This window comes from Triturus cristatus, chromosome 12 (assembly GCF_964204655.1).
Source record: "Triturus cristatus chromosome 12, aTriCri1.1, whole genome shotgun sequence".
In the NCBI taxonomy this organism is placed as follows: Eukaryota; Metazoa; Chordata; class Amphibia; order Caudata; family Salamandridae; genus Triturus; species Triturus cristatus.
Genome location: NC_140595.1, coordinates 43,742,139 through 43,765,397, shown reverse-complemented (window position 1 = coordinate 43,765,397; position 23,259 = coordinate 43,742,139).

Genomic DNA, 23,259 nt, shown 5'->3' with positions numbered 1-23,259 from the left:
AGTAACAGAGGCTTATTTGCTTTAATTCAATTTAGTGATAGTATATAGGCCTTCTGTAGGGCAATAGTTCACTTTATTAATAGTAGTCATATATGCTTTAATTCAACTTAGTGATAGTATACAAGCCTTCTGTAGGGCAATAGTTCAATTTACTAATAGTCATATGTGCTTTAATTCAACGTAGTGATAGTATACTAGCCTTCTGTAGGGCAATAGTTCAATTTAGTAACAGAGGCTTATCTGCTATAATTCAACTTAGTGATAGTATGTTAGCCATCTGTAGGGCAATAGTTCAATTTAGTAATAGGGGCTTATCTGGTGTAATTCAACTTAGTGATAGTATATGGGCCTTCTGTATAACAATAGTTCAATTCAGTATTAGTTGTCATATGTGCTTTCATTTAACTTAGTGATAGTATACGAGCCTTCTGTAGGGCAAGACTTCAATTTAGTAATAGTCATATGTGCTTTAATTCAACTTAGTGATAGTATACTAGCCTTCTGTAGGGCAATAGTTCAATTTAGTAATAGGGGCTTATCTGCTGTAATTCATCATCATCATCATCATAAGCTTTTATTCGATATGCAAGATATCTTATAAGCACAATTAGAATACAATCATTACAGTGTACAAAAAAAGCATTGCTACAAGAAGCCAGTATAAAATTCATTAAAAAAGATAAAAGGACATGAAATGCCCGTTACTAAATTAGCTAAAAAAGGAATTAAACAGCTACTGACAATCTCTTACAACGAATAAGCCAAAACTGCTTTAAAAATGTTGCTGTTCCACACACTATAGGGGGGGAAGTATCCGTGGTTAGGATACGCAAGGCTGCTAGGTGGCTACGTGTGCCCATATTTCGACAAAGAGGTTTCAACCAAAAACTCCTAGGCCTTGCATAATCCGGGCATTCAAATAGGACATGCGCAATGGACTCAACCCTACTCAGGCAACATGCACAGTTGGGAGAAGTACGGGCCGCTGATGTCCAATTCGATACCACAGCACCTAGGGGGAGGGATCCAACTCTAAATTTAAAATAAAGGGCTCGGTCAAAGGGGAGGGTGATCAGGTCCAAGTAGGGTTCAAAAGCCACAATGTCTTTGATTTGTAAAAAGGCGACAGTGGACTTGCAGTGGTTAGGGTTTGTAATTAGACGCTCCGCAGTCCATTTCCAGTAAAGCGCCTTGACAACTTCTTTTGGAGGGGCTGAACGTGATGACCAACAGTCTCCTAGTCCGATCTTCTCCAGAAGCTTTTTAGTTTCTCTTAACCATCTTATCTTAGCCCAACCCCCCAGACTCATTATTTCCCCCAGGGCATCAGCATAGGATTTTAGTTCTTCACCCCTCCAAATTCGTGTCCATAGCAGGAGCGGGCGAAGCTGGGCCTGATCTTTGATGTTTTTACAGCCCGTGTCCAACCACACTGGTACAGATGGTGTGCTCAGTGGAATGGAGATAATGGATTTCAGTAGCTTGCTCTCCGCTGTCACTAGGGCGTCCAATCGGCAGTGGCCCCACAGTTCTGCCCCATACAAGGCTGATGTCACTACTTTGGCCTTGTAAATATCGATTACTGGGGTAAGTGATCTCCTAGGTGAGGCCCTGAACTCCCTCATGAGAGCTCCTCCTACTCTCCTATGGTTGAGGACCATTTTGTCAATATGATTTGCCCAAGACATCCTATCCGTAATCCGAATACCGAGGTAATCGAATTCGGCTACTTTCTCTAAGGGAATCGAGTTAAGGGTAGGTGGACGGCCCAGTTTCTTAGGAGGATTTAGGACTAGGTATTTTGTTTTGTCTACATTTATTGTTAAGCCTTTTGCAGCACAGAACTCCTGGAATCGCGTTAGCAATTTCTGGAGGCCTTGTGGGGTCTTCGAGATCAGGAGCGTGTCGTCCGCAAAAAGCAGGGTGGGGATACGGACTCCTCCGAGACAGGGGGCGTCGGCTGGTTCTTGTTGAAGATGTTTTACCACCCCATTCACATATAGTGAAAATAGGGTGGGTGCCAAGACACAGCCCTGTCTTACGCCCCGGGACACTGGTATCTTCTCGGTGAGCTCTCCATTTTTACCCCAACGGACCTGTGCAAAGGTATGGGCATGAAGGCTAATGAGAAGGGACAAGATGTAAGGGGGTAATCCCAACTCATAAAGCACCCTCCAAAGCTCTTCCCGGGGGACCAGGTCAAAGGCAGTCTTCAGGTCTATAAAGGCCAAATAAAGACTACCCTTGCCTAGTTCCACCACCTTCCACCCCAATAGTGCCAGCCTAAACACCTGCTCTATTGTCCCCATACCAGCCCGAAAACCTGCCTGAAAGTCTGATAGGATTTTATTCTCCTCCACCCAATGGAGAATCCTTCCAAGGATAGCTTTACCAGCTATCTTTTGGGTGGAGTCTATCAGACTTATAGGGCGATAGTTCCCCGGAGTTTCCCTGCACCCTTTTTTATAAATCGGGACCACCACCGCCCCTTTCCAGGATTCTGGCACAGCCCCTCCCATCATGATATCGTTTAGGAGAGCTGCTATGACCCTTGCCCATTCCGCTGGGTATGCCCTCATAAGGTCCCCCGGAAGGCCGTCTGGGCCCGCTGCCTTGCGAGGCGCTACCCACCCTATAACCCCCTCAATCTCTAAAGGAGTGAAGAGATCATAGGCATGAGGTTCAATTGCTCGTGTAAGGTCCATCCCCACGTTCAGTTCCCCATCTGGGGGGAGGTATAGGGTCCCAAAGTGTTTTACCCAGCTTTGAGGCGGGATGTTGCAGGGTCTCACAGATGCATCGGGTTTATTCCGTGTGCTTATGAGATTCCAAAAGGCCCTTGAATCCCTGATTTTACTAGCCTGGAGCAGGTCTTCCCAGAATTTGTCTTCCCACTCCCTCCTGGCAAATTTAAGGGACTTATTATAGGCCTTCCTTGCTTCCTGTATCACACTACGGGACTTGAGTTTAACCGCCTCAACTAACTTGGCCTTGTGAACCCTACATGTTTGGGTATACCAACCATCGACTGGTTTTTTAAATTCTTTGTTGCCCGACTTGTTAGGGTATAAGGTAAACACGTTAGTTAAGGCTTCTACCAGGGAGACAAAAAGCCCACTCGCTCTACCCACCCCTTCTAAGGAGGTTCCGAGGGTTGTTACCGCATGGTTTAAATGGGATTGAATTTCCCCTACCTTTGCCTCGGATAAAACCAATTTCGCCCATTTTATTCGTCTACCACAAGGGGAGACTTCAGACTCATCCGGGGGTGCGGCTACCAGGTTAATGTTGTCCTTCCTTAAGGGGCGCCACCACTGGACCATACTTAAGGAGAGTGAATTGTGGTCACTTTCAGTCGAGGGGACCACCTGCATGTCCCTTACATAAGACCATAAGTATACATCTATTAGGAAATAATCTAGCCTAGAGGTGTGTCCTGGTCTATTGTACGTGTGGGCACCCCCCCTATCCGAGGATGTCCTCCCATTAGCTGCCCTTAAGTTGAATTCGAGGCTCAGGGAGTATATCTGGAGCGCCACTTCTGTCCACCTTCTGATCGGTGGGATTTCCAGTACCGGGATCCCCAACCTGGTATCCTCCTCGTCTTGGTCGAGGGAGACGTCCGAGCCCAAGGGCTCGAACGTACAGTTCATATCACCTGCAACCAATGTACGAGTCTTATATGGAGTATTATTTAGCAAGGTCTCGAGGAGAGATATTACAGGAGACTTTCTCCCGCCCTTGGTTCCCCGGGCATAAACATTATAAACATTTAAGACAATTCTTCCCCTTTGATCTATTAGGGTGATGTTTTGTATGTCAGGGGAACCTGTGGGAGACTCCACTACTCTGCAGTCTAAAGAAGCCGCGACCCAGATGAGAAGGCCACCCGAAGGTCGCCCTCTCCCTGTTTCCGAGACTTGCGCAGGGGAGGAATAGGAAGAAAAACCCACCCTATGGACCGGCACCAAGCTCCATGTCTCTTGGAAAAGGCACAGGGAGTGCTCATCAACCCAAGCAGTAAAATCCGGTAGAGCCAGTTTTCTTGCAATCCCTGCGACATTCCAGCTGAAAACCTTAAAGACTAGGTCCGTCACAGCTGAAGTGTCGCTGGGCGCTAGAATGCCCCTGTCTATGGACCTCCTCGGAGGAATCTGAGAGGAACAGGGATCTTGTGGGGTGGCTATAGAGACTCCTATCCCACTTGCAAGGTTTGTTTGGGTGGGTGATACTCCTGCTGGCTCTACTCTACTCCCAGTTTCCAGTCAGTAAGACCCTGGTGCCCACAATTGGTTCTCCCTAGTACCCCCCGAGACCCCAGCCCAGTTTTGACCAAAAATAGGGGAACTTAAACTTCCTCCAGTTGGGCTAACAATTTGCCTGGGGTAAAAATAAGAAAGATCTACCACTTTAACCCCCGGAGCCCCCATACTTTTAATAGGAGTGCAAATCGATGGTACTACTCTTGGGTCTTGGAAATTTATGATTATGCAATCCCCCTCCTGCGTTTTTTCCCCCTGCCCTACCCAACCCACTCTGCGGACACTTAGAATAATACCATCCACACCCAACGGGATTGGCTTGTTTGCCTTCAGCCAGTGGATACACTTGTTCTTGAGTGATTGGTGGTTTTCCAACTGGCCTTCCTTTAAAGGGGGCACATTAACCATGGCAGCAACAAAAGGTTGACAGTCTGGTGGGAGGTTTACTGGGGGGATCCGTCGTACTGGATTACTGGGGGCCGGTGAGGGGGTAGATGGGGCAATAGGTTGGGATACAGACCTAGGAGCTTACCCTGTCGCTAACCCGTTGGATTTGCTGCGTGCCCCTGGTTTTTGGGAGTCTTCCGTTTTGCCACTAGCTATCTGTGGCTGCTTTTGTGGAAGAGGCTTAGGCTTATTTTTGTCAGGCTCTAAGTATGTTGATGGACCCTTATGTTTTGGCCCTGCTTTGGGACGGGGAGGAGATTTAAGAGCTGGAATTAATGGACTATTAGGAACAACTTTGTTTAGACAAATTGGGGGCTTAGGGTCTCTCTGAGATGGTGGTTCATTCCCCTTTGCGCCCAAGTCCTTATTTTCAGTCACTCTGGTTATTTGTTTAAATGTTGTTTTGAGTGAGTGAAACCCGTCAAGGGTTGACTGCTCTAATTTGTCTATCCTCTCCCCTAGACCCTTGACTTGTGTTAGTAACGGTTTCAAGAGGCTGTATACCTTCTCAAAGATATTTTCAACTGTTACTGAGTCAGAGAGCTTTGAGACCTTGGCAGTGTTAGCGTCTGGGTGTAGCCCCTTGGGAGAGATCAGCACATCCCCTTCTATGTCAATTTCATTCACTATAGGCATACCCCTTATGGTTCTCGTACCAGATCCAGAAGGCTTTCTGACTCTTTGGTAAAGAGCGGCCTGTCTCACTAGCCAACCCTTTTTGCGTTTCCGTGGCTTTCTGCTTAAGGGCCTATTCTCCTGCCTAGTATCGGAAGTTTGGGTGTTAGGGGAAGCCCTAACTGACTCCCCTTCTGATATAACTATGGAGGGAGTGAGCGGGTTTGGGGGCTCAGGATCACTGATGGCTTCGCTTGGGAGATTAGGTGATAATGGTGATAATGGTGTGGACAGCTTACTAAGGCCACCGTCTTCCACTGTAACTATAGGGAGAAGAGCGGCCAGATTTTCCAGCCTACCTATATTTTGCTCTATACCAGCCAACTGGGGGGGGTCTATGAAAACACCAGGCACACTAGGTGGGGAAACAGATTGAACCCGGACACTGGCCGGTGTAAGCGATTGGGCGGCGACCCCCAAGGATGAACGTCTTGAGGGGAGGTAAACCTCAGATAAACGCCGCTCAGACATAGCAATCTCCTTTTCAATCACCGCCGTCACCCTGGTGATAAAGCGGTCCATAGTTCCTATAACAGGGCTTGCGGCATTTGGCCCCCTTTCGCCTTCACTCCTAAGAAGCTTTCCAGAACGAGTAGACATGGTTTCGGGAAACAGAACAGGGACACACACCGGGCGTATGCACTCACTGTTGATAGAGAGGAAAGGGACGTGGCCCAGCCCAGCCTTGACAGCCCCTGACTGCCCGCCCTTGCTCGGGCTTCGCTCGGCGTCCCGCTCGCGTCCCGCAGAGCGCCTGACAGAGCGTTAAAACAGAGAGTGTTGCAGGCGGGGGGCGTGGCTGGTGGTGGGCGCGTCCGCCTGTGAGAGCAGGGACTCCTGGATCTTCGAGTCCCTGCTACAACGCCAGTTCGATGTTACCCCCCCAGCGCCTCCGGAACCCAGCGCCTAGAAGCAGCTTTCACCTTCCTGAATCCGCGAAGCAGGTGTGCAAGGTAAACTGGACAACAAGCACCCTGGTCCTCGCCGACCCGGCGATTTTAGCCTCTGAATGGCCTCTGAAATGGCGTCCCCTTCGCGCTGGTGGTTCAATCAGGCAAGAGAGCGACTCCAAAGTATCCCGCTGTCCAAGCGGGGCTTCGCCGGGGGCAACCTCCTGCAGGCTCTCTGCTTCGGTCACACTGCCTCTTCACACGGGAGCCCCCTGGCACGGCAACCTCTCTTTCTCCGGCCACCCGGCAACGCGCGGGGCTCTCCCTCAGCAGGATATCACTTTACTAGTGAAGAAGCAGGCCGTGGAGAAAGTGGAGAAAGTTGCGTGAAGAAAGTTGCGCTGAGTGTCCTCTGGAAATCCAAAAATGGCAATGGCAGGTTTGCTAGGGGGTCCCACGGAGTATGAGGCAAGCCGATATTTGTTCACCCGGTCGTTAGGGGCGGGGCGGGGAGGGAGAGCAGCCCAGGTGGAACGGGCGTGGGTTCCTGGGACTCCTGGGACTCCTGAGAAATGGGGTTCCAGCCCTCTTGCTCGCAGCCCTCAGCCCCTGTTTTACCCCAGGGGCAGCTTCAACCGGGAAGGAAAGCGTCCCTCTGTTCCGCGAGACGTGCAGAAAGTGGAGAAAGTGGAGAAAGTGGAGAGAGTTGCGTGGAGAAAGTTGCGCTTAGTATCCTCTGGAAATCCGCTTTACTCTCTCCTTCCCACAGACCCCTCTCCAACATGAGAGTCCGTTTGGGTCAAAAAGCAGAAAGAGCAGAAGGAGCCTCCTCAATATAGACTCTGTGTCTCGGCGTGATAGTATGTTAGCCTTCTGTAGGGCAATAGTTCAATTTAGTAAGAGTGGCTTATCTGCTGTACTTGAAGTTAGTGATAGTATACGAGCCTTCTGTAATGCAATTGTTCAATTTAGTAATAGTAGTCATATGTGCTTTAATTCAACTTAGTGATAGTATGTTAGCCTTCTGTGTGCCAATAGTTCAATTTAGTAATAGGGGGTTATCTGCTGTAATTCAACTTAGTGATGGTATGTTAGCCTTCTGTAGGGTAATAGTTCAATTTAGTAATAGGGGCTTATCTGCTGTAGTTCAACTTAGTGATAGTATGTTAGCATTCTGTAGGGCAATAGTTAAATTTAGTAACAGAGGCTTATTTGCTTTAATTCAACTTAGTGATAGTATATAGGCCTTCTGTAGGGCAATAGTTCACTTTATTAATAGTAGTCATATATGCTTTAATTCAGCTTAGTGATAGTATACAAGCCATCTGTAGGGCAATAGTTCAATTTAGTAATAGTCATATGTGCTTTAATTCAACTTAGTGATAGTATACGAGCCTTCTGTAGGGCAATAGTTCAATTTAGTAATAGTAGGCATGTGTGCTATAATTCAACTAAGTGATAGTATACGAACCTTCTGTAGGGCAATAGTTCAATTTAGTAATAGTAGGCATATGTGCTATAATTCAACTAAGTGATGGTATACGAGCCTTCTGTAGGGCAATAGTTCAATTTAGTAATAATAGTCATATGTTCTTTAATTCAACTTAGTGATAGTATATGAGCCTTCTGTTGGGCAGTAGTTCAATTTAGTCATAGTAGTCATATGTGCTTTAATTCAGCTTAGTGATAGTATGTTAGCCTTCTGTAGGGCAATAGTCCAATTTAGTAACAGAGGCTTATCTATACCACTTAAAGTTAGTGATAGTATACGAGCCTTCTGTGATGCAATAGTTCTATTTAGTAATAGTAGTCATGTGCTTTAATTCAACTTGGTGATAGTATGTTAACCTTCTGAAGGGCAATAGTTCAATTTAGTAATAGAGGCTTATCTACTGTATTTCAAGTTAGTTATAGTATATGGGCCTTCTGTAGGGCAATAGTTAAATTTAGTAATACTAGGCAAATCTGCTGAAGTTCAGCTTAGCAGTTTTAGACAAGACTTCTGTAAGGCTATAGTGTAGTAGTAGTAGTGTGCATATGTTATCGAATTCAACTTAGAGGCACGCTGCAAGTATTCTATAGGACTACCGTTCGTTCAACTTACTTATAGTTCATCTTCCTATAGTAGACGTACCTTTTATAGGGACATAGTTGTATTCAGTAATAGTAGGCATTTCTGCTATATTTCAATTTAGCAACTGCAAGTAAGGCAAGCTAAATTTAGTGCTAGTAGGCAAACCCTCCATAGGGACATAGATCAGTTTAGCAGTAGTAGACATGGCAGCTATATAGCTCATCATATCAATAGTACGAGTCCTCTAAATAATACTACAGCTCAATTTATCACACCTGCTATAGGGCTATACTATAGTTTAACAGTAAGTGAGTATTGCTTTGGGAAGGTGAAATGACACCCACAAAGGGATCAGGTTTACTTCTCCCATCCTGCCAGTGATGAAGATAGCCTGTAGCTGAATTTCCTGCCCAAGATTGGTGGGATAAAGTGTGTCTTTAAATCTTCATGGTATCGGAATACGGTTAAGAGAGGAGACTTGAAGGGGCAGTGTGTGCGGTGGAGACCCAGAGGTGTTACTCGAGTAGTTAATCTATTTTTAATATATAGCGCAAACGTAGCTCAAGGGCCCCGGAATGCTTTACATGAGCACTAGATTACATCACACAAGGTAAGAACCATTTTCTTTAGGCACGGGGAGATTGGGTGATCTGCCCAGAATCACCCGATGTGTAGCCGAAGCTGGGACTCTAACCTGGTTCCCCATTTCCAAAGGCGGCACATCTGGTTATTAGGCCTCATCTTCCCAACATTGCTGTGTTTGCAGGGGGGGGGGGGGGATGGACAGACGAGCAGACCACGAAACACAGCTGTTGCAGGGCATCTGTCTAGTCTCTGTCCTGAGCTTCCCTGAGCAGCAGCGTGAACAGTCCCCTGCTACCCTGAAGGATCACTAAAGCGCTCCCTTTTATCCTATCATAAACCTCGCAAGCTTTGCACTTCACAATAGTTCCGTTTAGTGACCATTGTCAGTTCGACATTGGCCCTCGGTAGGAGTGGTCTGAAAACTTCTGATATGTTTGGTGATAACTCCTCTCAGACAGGGCTGGACTGGTACCAGAAAGCGGCCCTGGCAAACTGCTCGGCTGGCCTCCCTGGGGGGAGGAGGGGTGCGGCTGAGCTGTTTGCTGGTTTCTGCTTGTTTTGTTACAGGGGGCCGATATTGCTGATCCCCGGTTACGAAACTGCCCCGCAGGGGCCCAAAACTGGCACCCACCCTGGCGGCCCATCTGGAAAACGCCTGGTGCCCGCTTCGACCAGTCCGGCCCTGCTCTCAGATCACGTTTGGCCATCATGTGTCTAGTAACACCTGCAGGTCAAACGTGATAGGCGATAATTGCCCTTTTAATGTGTTTTATATATAGCGCCAACTCGACCGGAAGGTATTGGAGCGCTTAACATGAGCACCAGTTTTATTGCAGATGGACGCATTCATTTTTAGGTACGGGGAGATTACGTTATTTTCCCAGAATCACAGTATGCTTGAGCCGCCCACCAGACTCGAACCCGGTTCCCCAGGTCCAAAGTGAGCAGCTCTGGCCGTTAGGCCACATTATAAATGCCAAACACTTTGTTGCATTTATCATAACATCCAATAATTGGCCAGCTGGTAATGATGGCCTCCGCGATAGCGAGCAAGTCTACGACAGGGCCACCGGTCCCTGTTATCAAGACGTGAGAGTCTGGAGGAAAACAGGTAAGGGAGACAGGTACTCGGAACCGTGCAGGAGAGATGGAGGGAGGCAAGGAGACATGGGCAGAAAGAGCAAGAGACACACAGACTGAGAGACGGGTCAAGAGATAGAATGATAGGCAGGTCTAGAGATAGAATAATGGAGGGACAGATCCAGAAATAGATAAACGTAAAGAAAGACAGACAGGCACAGAGACACACGTACGTATCCACAGACGCGACACTCAGTCAGGAGATGCACAACATATCACAGGGAGGTGAGGGGAGAAACCACACTCGCACACCGCCCGCAGCCCTGAGACTGAGTGAGTCAAGCCCTCACACACTCAGCGGCTTCTCAAGAGACATGCAGGCAGAGTGCCTCTTCAGACTGTCAAGAGGCCCAGACAAACACCCCCGGGGGGCTTCCCCGGCAGCCTGGAAGAGAGGCGAGCACACCCACACACCTACACGCCGTAATGGGTTTACCCAGAGAGAAATGGAAAACAAGCAAGGAAGAGATTTACCAAGGGACAGCCGACAGCGCGAGATTTATAAAGGCCGAGAAGGTACCGCGGCTTTTACCGAGAGCGACAAACGCAGATTCATATGTTTATGAAGATACAGACAGGATATCTGCGAGATTTATTGACACAGCCACGTAAACAGAAACACACACGGAGGGGGGAGTGAGGGGCGGCGGAGAGAGAGGGCAAGAGAGAGACAGAGAGAAGTGGCGGAGAGACGGGGAAAGCGAAAGAAATAGGGTGCTATAGAGAGTGAGCGTGTTAGAGAGAGAGGGAGAGATAGCGAAAGACATACTGATATATGAGCCAGAGAGCAAGTGTGTGTGAGAGAGAGAGAGAGAGAGAGAGAGACGACAAAAGGGAACACACGTGAGAGAGTGTGACATAGAAAGAGAGAGAGAACTGGGAAAAGAGGGGAGACCGATAGGAATCAAGAGAGAGACAACAAATGGAGGGAGAGAGAGAGAGAGAGAAATAAAGAGAGAGGCAGGAGAAGTGGCGGCGAGACAGGGTAAGCAAAAGAAATAGGGCGATATAGAGAGTGAGAGTGTTAGAGAGAGAGGAAGAGAAGCGAAAGACATACTGATATGAGCCAGAAAGCAAGCAAGTGTGTGTGTGTGTGTGTGTGTGAGAGAGAGAGAGACAGATGAAAAAAGGGAACACTCGTGAGAGAATGTGATAAAGAGAGATAGAGAACAGGGGGAAATAGGGGAGACCGCTAGGAATCAAGAGAGAGATAATGAAATAGAGCGAGTGAGTTAGAGAAAGAAAGAAAATGCAAACCTACCAGACAGAGAGAGAGAGGGAACGAGCGGGGGGAGCAAGAGGATGTGAGAAAAACGTAGCGAGGAGAAGAAAGAGGGACTGAGAAAAGGAGCACAAGAGCTAGTAAGGAAGTGAGAGACTGGGGAGAGGCAGAGGAAAAAAGAGTGAGACAGAAGCGAGAGAGAGAAAAAGAGAGCAAGAAAAAAAGGAGAAGAGGAGAAAGACCAAGAAAGAGAGTGAAAGGGATCGGAGGAGAGCAAGACAGGTAGAAATAGAGCACTTTAGAGAGACATGTTTGACCCCTCAGAATCCCTAAGAGACACACACACCTTCTGCAGCTTTGCAGTATATTGGCCTCGCCTGATAATAAGTGACAGGCAGATAGATAGTAGCAAAGAGTTCTCAATTTCTGAAGATGCATCCAGAACACACCTGGAGGAACCCAAAAACACTCCCCTCAAGGATCTCAGGAAAGAGTGGACCCGGCAGTGTCCTAGTTTGGACACTCAGTCGCGGATACGTATGCTCTTTTACCCTAGCGCTCTTACCCTGCATCCAAGCTCCTCCAGTAATCCCTGTCCTAGGAGATGAACTGGGTGAGCTAAATTCCAAAGATTGTTTTTGTAAAGGTTAGTGGAAGGCTTCACTATTTCGTGAAGTTTGAATAATTTCTTTCTGAAGTTTATTTTGCACATGTTATGTTATTGACATTTGTAGAGCGCGACTGTTACCCGAAGGTGTCCTGGCGCTATTGTATGAAGTCCATCATTGGTCCGAGCTGGGTAGGTACAACAGGTCTTTAGAGCGTAAATAGCCATGTTTTCAGGGCCTTCCTAAAATCCAGGTGTTTAGTTGTGCTTCTAAGGTGTAGTGGGAGAGTGTTCCATGCCTTGGCTGCTCCCACTAAAAAGCTTTGTCCCCCCCCAATTAGCTTTTTTTGCGATAGGGACTGAAACTAGTTTTGCCTCAGATGACCGCAACATTCTTCTGGGTGTATACCATCGAATGTGCCTTATCAAATGAGAGGGTACATTTCCATGAAGGGACCTATGCACAACGCACATGGACTTAAACAGAATTCTTTTTTTACTGGTAACCAATGTAGTCTTTTAATCTCAGCCGAGATAGCGGCGTATTTTGGAGTGCCAGAAATCAGTCTGGCAGCTGCATTCTGCAGTAATTGGAGTTTTTTCAATAGCCCATCCTGGATATTTAAGTATAGGCTATTACAATAGTCCAATCTCGATATGGCCAGGGCTGAAACAACTATTTTTTGGCTTTCTTTAGGAAGTAGAGGCAGAATCTTTTTACATGACCTCAATGTATACGATATAGCAGAGACTACAGCATTAACTTGATCTTTAAAAGACAGCTTATTGTCAATAATGAATCCCAATTTTTTTACTTTCCCACTAGGAGTTGGAAGGGGTCCCAGTGAGTCTGGCCACCATGCTGGGGTCCAGAAGTTTGGATCATTTCCAAAAAGAACCACCTCCGTTTTGCTGGAATTTAATTTGAGGCAGTTTTGAGCCATCCAGCTGCCCACCGCACTCATGCAGTCCTTGAACCCAGATGCTGTACTCTGAAGTCGCCCTGGAAGTAGGGAGACCACAATCTGGGTATCATCGGAATAAGAGGTAAGGTAGAACCCAAAGGATTCTACCAAAGGGGCCAGTTGTTTTACGTAAACATTAAAAAGTGTCGGGCTAATGGATGACCCCTGAGGGACACCACAGGGGAGGGAGAACGATTTGGCAGAAAAATCTCAGCTAGGAATGACTTAATAAGTTTCCAAGCTGTCCCATTAACTCCAATCTCTTGCAGCCGGTCCGTCAATTACCCATGATGGACCGTATCAAAAGCCGCGGAGAGGTCCAACATGATCATTGCCGCTTTTGCTCCTTGGTCTAATATAAGTCTAATTTCCTCGGTAGACTTGAGAAGCGCAGAATCAGTACTATGTCCCCCCCGGAAGCCATACTGTGTAGGGTCCAGCACATGACCTTGTTAAAGAAATCGACCAAGTTGAGTATTCATTACTTTTTCAGCAACTTTTGCAGGTAGTGGGAGTCTAGATATGGGTCTGAAATTATTTGAATCATTGGGATCCAAATTTGGTTTTTTCAAAAGAGGAAGGACTGATGCTGATTTCCATGCTTTGGGAAAATAACCTTTTCCAAACATGGTGTTTATGATAGTTGTTAAAATTGCTGAGACTGGTTCCGGAGCTAATTTCAATACTGATGGAGGACATGGATCCATTGGTGAACCTGATCTGGCTTTCTCCAAAAGTTTTTCAACCTCGGCGACTGCAATTGGTGTGAAATTGGGAAACTGAACCACTGTGCTATTTGAACTTTTCAGGTCTGCCAACCCAGATAAAGATGTCAAGTTTAGAAGGTGTGAAAATGTGGAAAAGATAGCTTCAACCTTATCAAAGAGGCATTTAGCTATCTTGTCACAGAGTTCTTGACACTGCCCCCACAGCCGGTCGCTCCTTACCCCTGCTCTGCCGCATCCTGTGCCTGCTGCCTCTCGGTGCCTGCCGCCGCCTGCTGCCTGCTGCCGCTGCCTCTCTCCTCCAGGTAGGGGACGCCTCCTGCGCCCCGCCGGCCGCTGACCCTTCTTGGTGCCCTTTTCTCCCACCGCCGCTGCCCCTGGTTAGACGCTCCTCCCGCCGCTGACCACAGACCCGCCTCCCATTGGACACCCAGCCTCCCGCCTCCCAGCTGACCCTCCCGCCCGGCTCCTTACTTAAGGGGACCGGTCAGTGTGACCCACTGTGCCCCCACAGTCGGTCGCTCCTTACCCCTGCTCTGCCGCATCCTGTGCCTGCTGCCTCTCGGTGCCTGCCGCTGCCTGCTGCCTGCTGCCGCTGCCTCTCTCCTCCAGGTAGGGGACGCCTCCCGCGCCCCGCCGGCCGCTGACCCTTCTTGGCGCCCTTTTCTCCCGCCGCTGCTGCCCCTGGTTAGACGCTCCTCCCGCCGCTGACCTCAGACCCGCCTCCCCTCGCCTCCCATTGGACACCCAGCCTCCCGCCTCCCAGCTGACCCTCCCGCCCGGTTCCTTACTTATGTCACCCCCTGAGCGACCGTGCAGCGGACGCGCGCAGCGGGAGTGCCGAAGGTGCGCCAAAGGTAAGCCCGTCTGCGCCCGTCCGCGCCTGGACCGCGCCCAGCGCCAGACCCCCTGGCCCCCGCGCCCGCCACACCCCCCGGAGGATCTACGACGCCGCCACTCTCACCGCACTCAACGCCGTCCAAGCCCCCGAGTGCTACCGAGCATCGCCTCGACGCACCCATGGACCCTTCGTCTGCCGTGCCTGCAGCTTCTCCTGCCTCCGACCCAGCTCCACGCCTACCAGGACGGACAACAACAACCACCTCAAGTGCATCCTGATCAACACCCGCTCCGTGCACAGACACGCCGTGGAACTCTGGAACCTCCTCGACACCGCATCTCCAGACGCCGCTTTCCTCACGGAAACCTGGATGAACGCCTCCTCAGCCCCCGACATCGCCATAGCAATCCCGGACGGCTACAAGATCATCAGGAGGGATCGCTTCAACCAGACCGGAGGGGGCATCGCCATCGTACACAAAAGCACCATTCGCATCTCGACTGACTCCATCGACGCACTCAACGCCGCCGAGTACCTGCACTTCCAGATTCACACCGACCCCAAGACTACCCTCAGAGGCACCCTCATCTACAGACCCCCAGGACCGCGCGCACAGTTCTGCGAAGACATCACGGACTTCATCAGCCCACACGCCCTCCCCTCCACCGACTACATCCTCCTCGGGGACCTCAACTTCCACCTGGAGAACAACAACGACCGCAACACCACCGCCCTGCTGGACAACCTCACCAACCTCGGACTCAAGCAACTGGTCAACACCCCCACCCACTACGCCGGCCACACGCTCGACCCCGTCTTCTCATCCAGCAAGCACGTCACCTTCAGCCACTCCACAGGACTTCACTGGACTGACCACAGCTGCGTCCACTTCAGCTTCAGAAAGAACATGGTCCACCACCACCCGAAGCAGGTTTCCCACAGAAACTGGAGCAAGATCACCGCCGACCAGCTCGCCACCTCCCTCAGCCAGGACCCACCTGTCAGCACAACGGACCCCAACGCAGCATCCCGCAACTTCTCGCGGTGGCTGACCTCCTGTGCCGACGACCTCGCCCCACTGAAGAACCCGCTCACCAGGACCAGAAGCAAGAAGGCCCCCTGGTTCACCGACAAACTCAAGGACTCCAAGAAGGCCTGCCGAACCCTCGAGAAGGCCTGGCTCCTCGACAAGACCGCCGACAACTTGACCGCCCTCAAACTCGCCACCCGCAGACATCACCAGCTCATCCGCACTACCAAGAAGAAATCACTGAAAGAGCGACTGGACAAGAACGCCCATGACAGCAAGGTGCTCTTCAACATCGTCAAGGAGTTCTCCAACCCTAGCACCGGCAACAACGACATCACTCCATCACAGGACCTCTGCGACTCCCTCGCCTCGTACTTCCACCGCAAGATCGCCGACATCCACAACAGTTTCGACACCGCACCCCCGCCCTCATGGGCCAAACCTACGCACGCCGCCGCCACCCTCCAGACATGGACCGAAGTGACCTCCGAAGACATAACCCGCATGATGAACACCATCCACTCCGGATCTCCCACCGACCCGTGCCCCCACCATGTCTTCAACAAGGCAGCCTCCACCATCGCACCCCACCTCCGAGACATCATCAACACCTCCTTCGACACAGCCACCTTCCTGGAAAGCTGGAAGCACGCCGAACTCAACGCTCTGCTGAAGAAACCAACAGCGGACCCAACTGACCTCAGGAACTTCCGCCCCATCTCGCTCCTTCCTTTCCCTGCCAAAGTCATCGAGAAGATCGTCAACAAACAACTGGCCGCCTTTCTCGAGACAAACGGATCCCTCGACCCATCGCAGTCCGGATTCAGAGCCAACCACAGCACCGAGACCGCCCTCATCGCAGCGACCGACGACATCCGAGCCCTGCTCGACAACGGTGAAACAGCGGCACTCATCCTCCTAGACCTCTCCGCAGCATTTGACACTGTCTGCTACCGCACCCTAGTCCAATGCCTCAACGACACCGGCATCCAAGGGAAGGCTCTGGAATGGATCATCTCATACCTCGCCGGCAGAACACAGAGAGTACGCCTCCCTCCGTTTCGCTCTGAGGCCACCGAAGTCATCTGCGGCGTCCCGCAAGGATCGTCACTCAGCCCCACCCTCTTCAACATCTACATGAAACCCCTCGCTGCCATCGCACGCCAACACAGCCTCAACATAATTTCCTACGCCGATGACACCCAGCTGATCCTCTCCCTCACCAGAAACCCTGACACCGCCAAAGCCAGCCTACACGAAGGGATGAAAGACGTCGCCGACTGGATGAACATCAGCCGCCTGAAATTGAACACGGACAAGACAGAAGTGCTCATCCTTGGACCATCGCCCTTCGCATGGGACGACTCCTGGTGGCCCCCGGCCCTAGGCACCGCGCCGAAGCCAACCGACCACGCACGCAACTTGGGCTTCATCCTGGACTCCTCCCTATCGATGACCTGACCAGACAAGTCAACGCCGTCTCCTCATCCTGCTTCCACACCCTCCGCATGCTCCGCAAAATCTTCCGATGGATCCCGGCAGAAACCAGGAAGACGGTCACCCAGGCCCTCGTCACCAGCAGACTGGACTACGGAAACACGCTCTACGCCGGTACAACAGCCAAGCTTCAGAAAAGACTTCAGCATATCCAGAACGCCTCCGCCCGACTCATCCTTGACGTCCCCCGACGCAGCCACATCTCGAGCCACCTGAGAGACCTGCACTGGCTCCCTGTCAACAAGAGTATCACGTTCAGACTCCTCACTCACGCACACAAATCCCTCCATGACATGGGCCCAAGGTACCTCAACGACCGCCTGACCTTCTACATGCCCACCCGCCATCTACGATCCGCTAACCTCGCCCTCGCCGTCGTCCCACGCATCCAGAGGACCACCGCCGCAGAAAGATCCTTCTCCTACCTGGCGGCCAAAACATGGAACTCTCTGCCCATCCACCTGCGGCTGACCCAGGACCACCTCGCCTTCAGGAAACAACTCAAGACCTGGTTGTTCATGCAGTAGCAGACCCCCTCCCCCACGCGCCTTGAGACCCTTCCGGGTGAGTAGCGCGCAATATAAATTCCTTGATTGATTGATTGATTGATTGATTGACATGATTTTATAGGGGAGGGGGCTGGGTGAGCTAAGGCTGTGACTGTTTTAAACAGTTCTTTGGTGGAGTTGTTTGCAGCGTTAATTTTAATTGCAAAAAACTCTTGTTTTGTTTTATGGAGCAATTGTTTATTTTGCTTCAGACTGTCTTTATGTAGTTTTTTTAAATTAGTTTCATCATACTTCCTTCGCCAAGTTCTTTCAAGATGTTTACAGATGAGTTTTTTCTCTCTAAGTTCTTGAGAGTACCAGGGTGAGGTTGGTCGGTCTCTAGTATTGCGGAGGATTTTTGTTGGAACCAACTTGTTGCTTGCTGCTTCTAGCCAATTAGAATATTTCAGAGTGGCTTCATCTAAATCAAGTGGAAGATTAGGGGAGGTGGCCACTAACAAGTTATTTAATTCGTCAGCCTTCACCTTTTTCCAAGGTCGACTAGCCATCTGTTTCATCCTGGTTTTTTTGGTACCCTGCGTGGGAGGTGTCCCCATAAATATCACTACCGTATGATCCGACCAGACCACCGGGAGAATGTCAGTAAAAGTGACCTGTTCATTGTTTGAAAATATTCCAATGACCAGTTGCTTTAAATCAATGGTGTTCATGAGGTCCACTAGCTTTCGGGTATCTGGATCAATTTCAGCTTCTAGGTGGAAGTTGAAATCCCCTAATATTGTGTAGGAACTTGTACTTAATTCATTTTCTACCCAGCTGCTGGCTTGTGTTATAAACCGGCTTTTAGGACCAGGAGGCCTATACACAAGAGTGCCTTTAAACGTATAGTGGTGCGAAAGATAAAAACAAAAATCTAGTGCTTTGCACTCCAGATTAGATTAACTATTGAAGGTCACGCTTAAGGAATCGTGATAGATTATTGCTAATCCACCTCCTTTCTTAATTTGTCTATTTAACGTGTGGCAAAGATAACCCAGGGGTGTAGCTTTCACCAGATCTGGGCCGGAGTCCTCATCTGTCCATGTCTCCGTAATAAAAGCGATCTTAATCGCTTCATTCTCAATTAGGGATGCACATTCAACGCTATGTTTGACTAATGACCTTGTATTCAATAATAGGTATTTGAAAAGATTCTTTTCTCCACACCCTCTATTTCCTTTGGACAGTATCTGTGTCGTTTTAGCCAGCTGTGGGATATACATCAGTATTTTTGTTCTACACCTGGGACAGGTTATCATGTCATTAACAGGCTTTTTATCAGGTAAAATACATATACATCGGGAAGTATACTCAATAGTATTCATATTTGACATTGAAATTCGTTTTCCACAAAGTATACTTCAGAGAAAGCAGTCAGTAGTCTTCATTATGCATAGAAAAACTCAAAAAAAGCATCTTGCATAAAAAAAACTCTGCAAATGTTTGTTATTGGACATGCAAAGCTTTGTTGTAGGCAAAATCCCTGAATTTTTCAGTACCAGAATTTTTGAGAGTCATGGTTTGCATGGGGGCAGTGTTAGTTAAGAGTTGCTAAGTTACCCTTCACTGGCTATTTTCACTGATTTTTTGGTTTTGTATAATAAGCGTACCTTCACTTTGTGTTTTCAGGGAGGATTTTTAGGTTTTTATAAAATATGTCTTATGATTGGACCTGGGCACCAGTATAAGACCTATACATTTGTTAATTTATGTGAACATTGAATGGCATTGATCGATAGGATTTGACTTTACTGTATTGGATTTCATTCGTTACATGACATGCATATGAACAACTTGATTGATTTTTGCTATTATTATGCTAAGATGGCTGCAAGTGACACTGGTTCCGAACAATTTATATGTCAAGGTTTTATGTATCTTTAAAATATGAATACTTGATAAAACAGATTAAAAATAATGATTAGACCTGTGCACCGTTTTAATGATACAGCGAAGTTGCTGCAATTTCGTTAATTCCGTGTAATGAAATTTAGGCAGCATTGCTGATATTGCGTCTTTACGCCACATTGCGTAATGAGACTCGTGTTGGGCAGTAATTGTAACACGAGATGTACTGTTTGGTAATTTTTGAACGTGAGTGGCAATGTTTTGAATGCGAGTAGCAGTTCCTTTAACACTTGGTCAACAAATATTTGAGGTATGTTTTTTACCCAGCGGACCGTCTGAGTGACTTATGAGCACAAAACTATAAATCGGAATATGAGCAGCACTGTTTTGAATGCGAACATCTAGAAATAAACTGGAAATTACATTTTCGCGTTGAATTATTCCCTAAGCTGGCAAGTGGCATTTCACGTAATTGCACGACATTTTGAGTAATTTTGCAGTAATGTTGCGTAAGTGTTACAGCAAATTATGCACGTTTTGCACACTCCTAGTTATGATCAGTAGAAACCATAATTTACGAGTAATAAAGTTTTTCAGTGAATGTCTATGCAAGTTATATACCAGAAGAAAGTGTAATATGGACTTATGTTGCCACTGAGCAGTTCAAGCGACATCACAAACCATGAGGCGACGGCTGGGATTCAAATGTAGGACCATATTACACATGCAAGTCTTTGTATATTTAAATTTTGGGCAATAGGCTTGGAAATAGTTTTTTTTTTTCAAACAGGCAAGTGATTTTTGAAAACAAGCGAAATATTGAACAATACGTTTTGTTTTTCTCTAGAACAAAAATGAGAAAAATACTAGGACTAACCACTAGTAAGACAATCCCGTGACAGCTTACTCTGTCGTGAAATTAAGTCTCATAATGCACTGACCATGGAGAGCTAGGGAATATCTCTGAAGATTTAAAAGTCTTATGATCCTTTTAATCCAACCAGGAACCCAAACCTTGACAGAAATGTGTCCTAGGAGTAAATGCCAGTGAGGATCTGTCATTGATTGAGGGGACCTAGGCTTGTTTTGCACACAGCAGAACAGAATCCTTTAACTAAAGCAGAAGGGATGTTGTTTACAAAAGTGTAGTTCGAAGAGACCCCAACCCAAACTCAAGTCAGTGGGGTCATTTCTCAGTCTCTTTCAAGAATTACCGGGCAGGTGTTATCTTAAAATATGAGTTGAGTCTTTGAAGTGTGACTTTTCGTAAAATTCATACTAAATACAAAGGGGTCTTTTCCTGGCTATCTGTTTACTGAGCACCACTGGCCAACTTCAATAATCGGAAAACCACGTTATCATACAATATGGGACTGACCAGAGCTTTCGCTGTAGGGTTTGGTAATAGTCCTCCCTGACACCAGAAGACTTCACCTGATACAATTGCCCTGTTGGGAAGTCTGCATCAATTTCCTTACAGATGGTGTCACTCGCCCTCTGCTAATCGCACTGACTTCTTTCGGGAGAGAAAATTTGCCATGTACCGGCGTAGAGAGTTCACTGAATCGCAATGTACCCCCAAATTGGGTAGTTTGCTTTCAAGGGCTAAGGATGCCAAACAGTCGAGGCTCACTCCTGAAGGTTGCTTGTGTGGTAAGATATTTCAACTCCGTTAGCACATAAAGATATTGGACTATTTACATTAATGAAATATACTGCTAGCAATGTCTTACCAAAACATTCATGTGGGACTCGGCGGAATCGCACAATTTCAACCATTACGGGCAGGTATTCAAGCGGGGTGCTAGATGTGATGGAAACTAGACAAGTGCACCGTCTGGCTTCAGTGCTGGTTTTTAGTTTGCTCTTAGCGCTAGCGGGGAGGTACCTCCAGGTCAAGGCACTGAGTTGCACTTCAGTGTGTTAAATGGTAGCGGCAGTTTCAGTCGATAACCTTTCAAGTATTGCCCGGCGGTAATCGCCTCTTACACCATTCGATGATTAACCAACAAAAGAGGCAGGCGCCGGAGACTGGAAGGCAGGAAACAAAGTTTTATTCCGTCGGAGCAGAACACATCAAATCGGACAGCAAAGTATCGTCTCGAGGTGCTCTCTCTGCATCTCTGAGACCTGGTCTCTTATACACACGTTTATGACTTTATTGCAGGTTTATCATACATGGCACATTCTTGAGATCGCTTTGATACATGAAAGAACATCCTCAGAATCCCCGGCTCAGATCCGCTCCCACACATAGCTACAGTAGAAGTCCCCACCCCACCCACAGTAGGAGATGGCTATCACACAGCTGGCCATTCCGCCAATTCCCGGGGGTGTGTGCGACTGGTCGGGTCTCAGGGGGTGGGGGACCTTGATCTACTGTAATCCCTTTGATGTGGGGTGTTTCCCTTACAGTAGGGGCAATAAACTGCATCCGCAGGGCTAGGTGATGGCCTTCGGATCGGTTCGGACAATCGGGCGCAGAGGAAGGGGGCTATCAAAGGGATGTATGACCATGTATGGGATGAAAGAAGGTGTCGGTCAGGCGCGGGATGTGGTTCCATGGCAGGGTCGCGCAGAAGGAGAGCGTTTATGGCCCATGTACGAGAGAGCGGGGGTGGTCAGCGCTCGGGGGGATGTTCGCAGCGCCAGAGGGACGCGCTGGCGATCGGAAATGAGGTCATGGTGCCTAAAATGGCCGTCGCGCGTTTTCTGCGTGTGGCGCTTGGGGAGAGACAAGATGGCGCAGATAATGTTTAGTTACGAACTAAATTTCCACAGTCCTCCCTTTTAACATATCTCGCCAGCTTGTTTAGTTCGGATCTATCCCCATAATACCACGAACTTCTACCTCGTATAGAGCTTTCATATGTTCTGCTTCAAAGTTCAGAGTCTTAGGGCAGATGCAGTTCGTGAAAAATGAACATAGAGGTGGCAAGCATTGAATCCCCAAGCAGCATCCACACAGTACCACAATCGGTATTAGGATAAACGTAAACAACCTCCACCCCCAACTTTTAATAGTGTCCCAAAACCAACTCCCAAGCGACCATCCTTCTTGCTCCTGATGAACCTCTGCGGAAAGTCTGTGGAGGTGTTCAATCGCCTTGTAGACTGAAGGTGAGTTATCCGGTACGTAGGTACAACAGCTGGACCCAATGATGCGGCATGCTCCTCCACGATCAGCCAGAACCACGTCTAGAACGAGGCGGTTCTGAAGAGCTACCAGGCGGACGGCCTGAAGCTCAGCGGTGTTGTTGGTGAGGATGCCGGCTGTAATGTTCATTGTGGTTTCGACTGCCTGGGTTAGGTGCCGGATGGCACGGCTGTTTGCCATTGGTCCCCACAGTGGAACAAGTCCCTTTACTGCGTCCATGAACTGCGCTCCAGTGGAGTCGGCTTGTACAATGTCCTTTGCACGTTTCTGCCGGTGGTGGTTTGCTGGAGCCACATATGTTGGAGGAAGGATAAAAGTGATGTAGCAGGTGCCTCCCCAACCTTTCGGAAGCCAGGTGTAGGCCTTAGTACCACAGACGAAGTACATATTTGGGGAGGTAACAAAGGAGGGTGGGTCAACTGAGTCCAATGTTCGGGTGATGAGACAGGAACTGTGGCCTACCGGCTGTGTTCCTAGGCCTTCGAGGCACACCAGACCTGTGATGTTGACGACGGATAGGGCCACTGTTAGGGTGGCGGCGTTCGTTTCCGGAGGTAAGAGAAGGTGGGTCTGGCCGGGTTGTTGAACACCTGCATTTCAACTCGCTCCTTGGCAGGGATGTCCATATGGAAAGAGGTGGTTGATCTCAGAGGACAAAAGGGGGCAGAGGTTTTTCCAGTTTGGTTCAGCCAGAACCCATGGTAGAAGTGCGACACAGTTTTGCCGGAAGTGGCATTGTCCTTGTA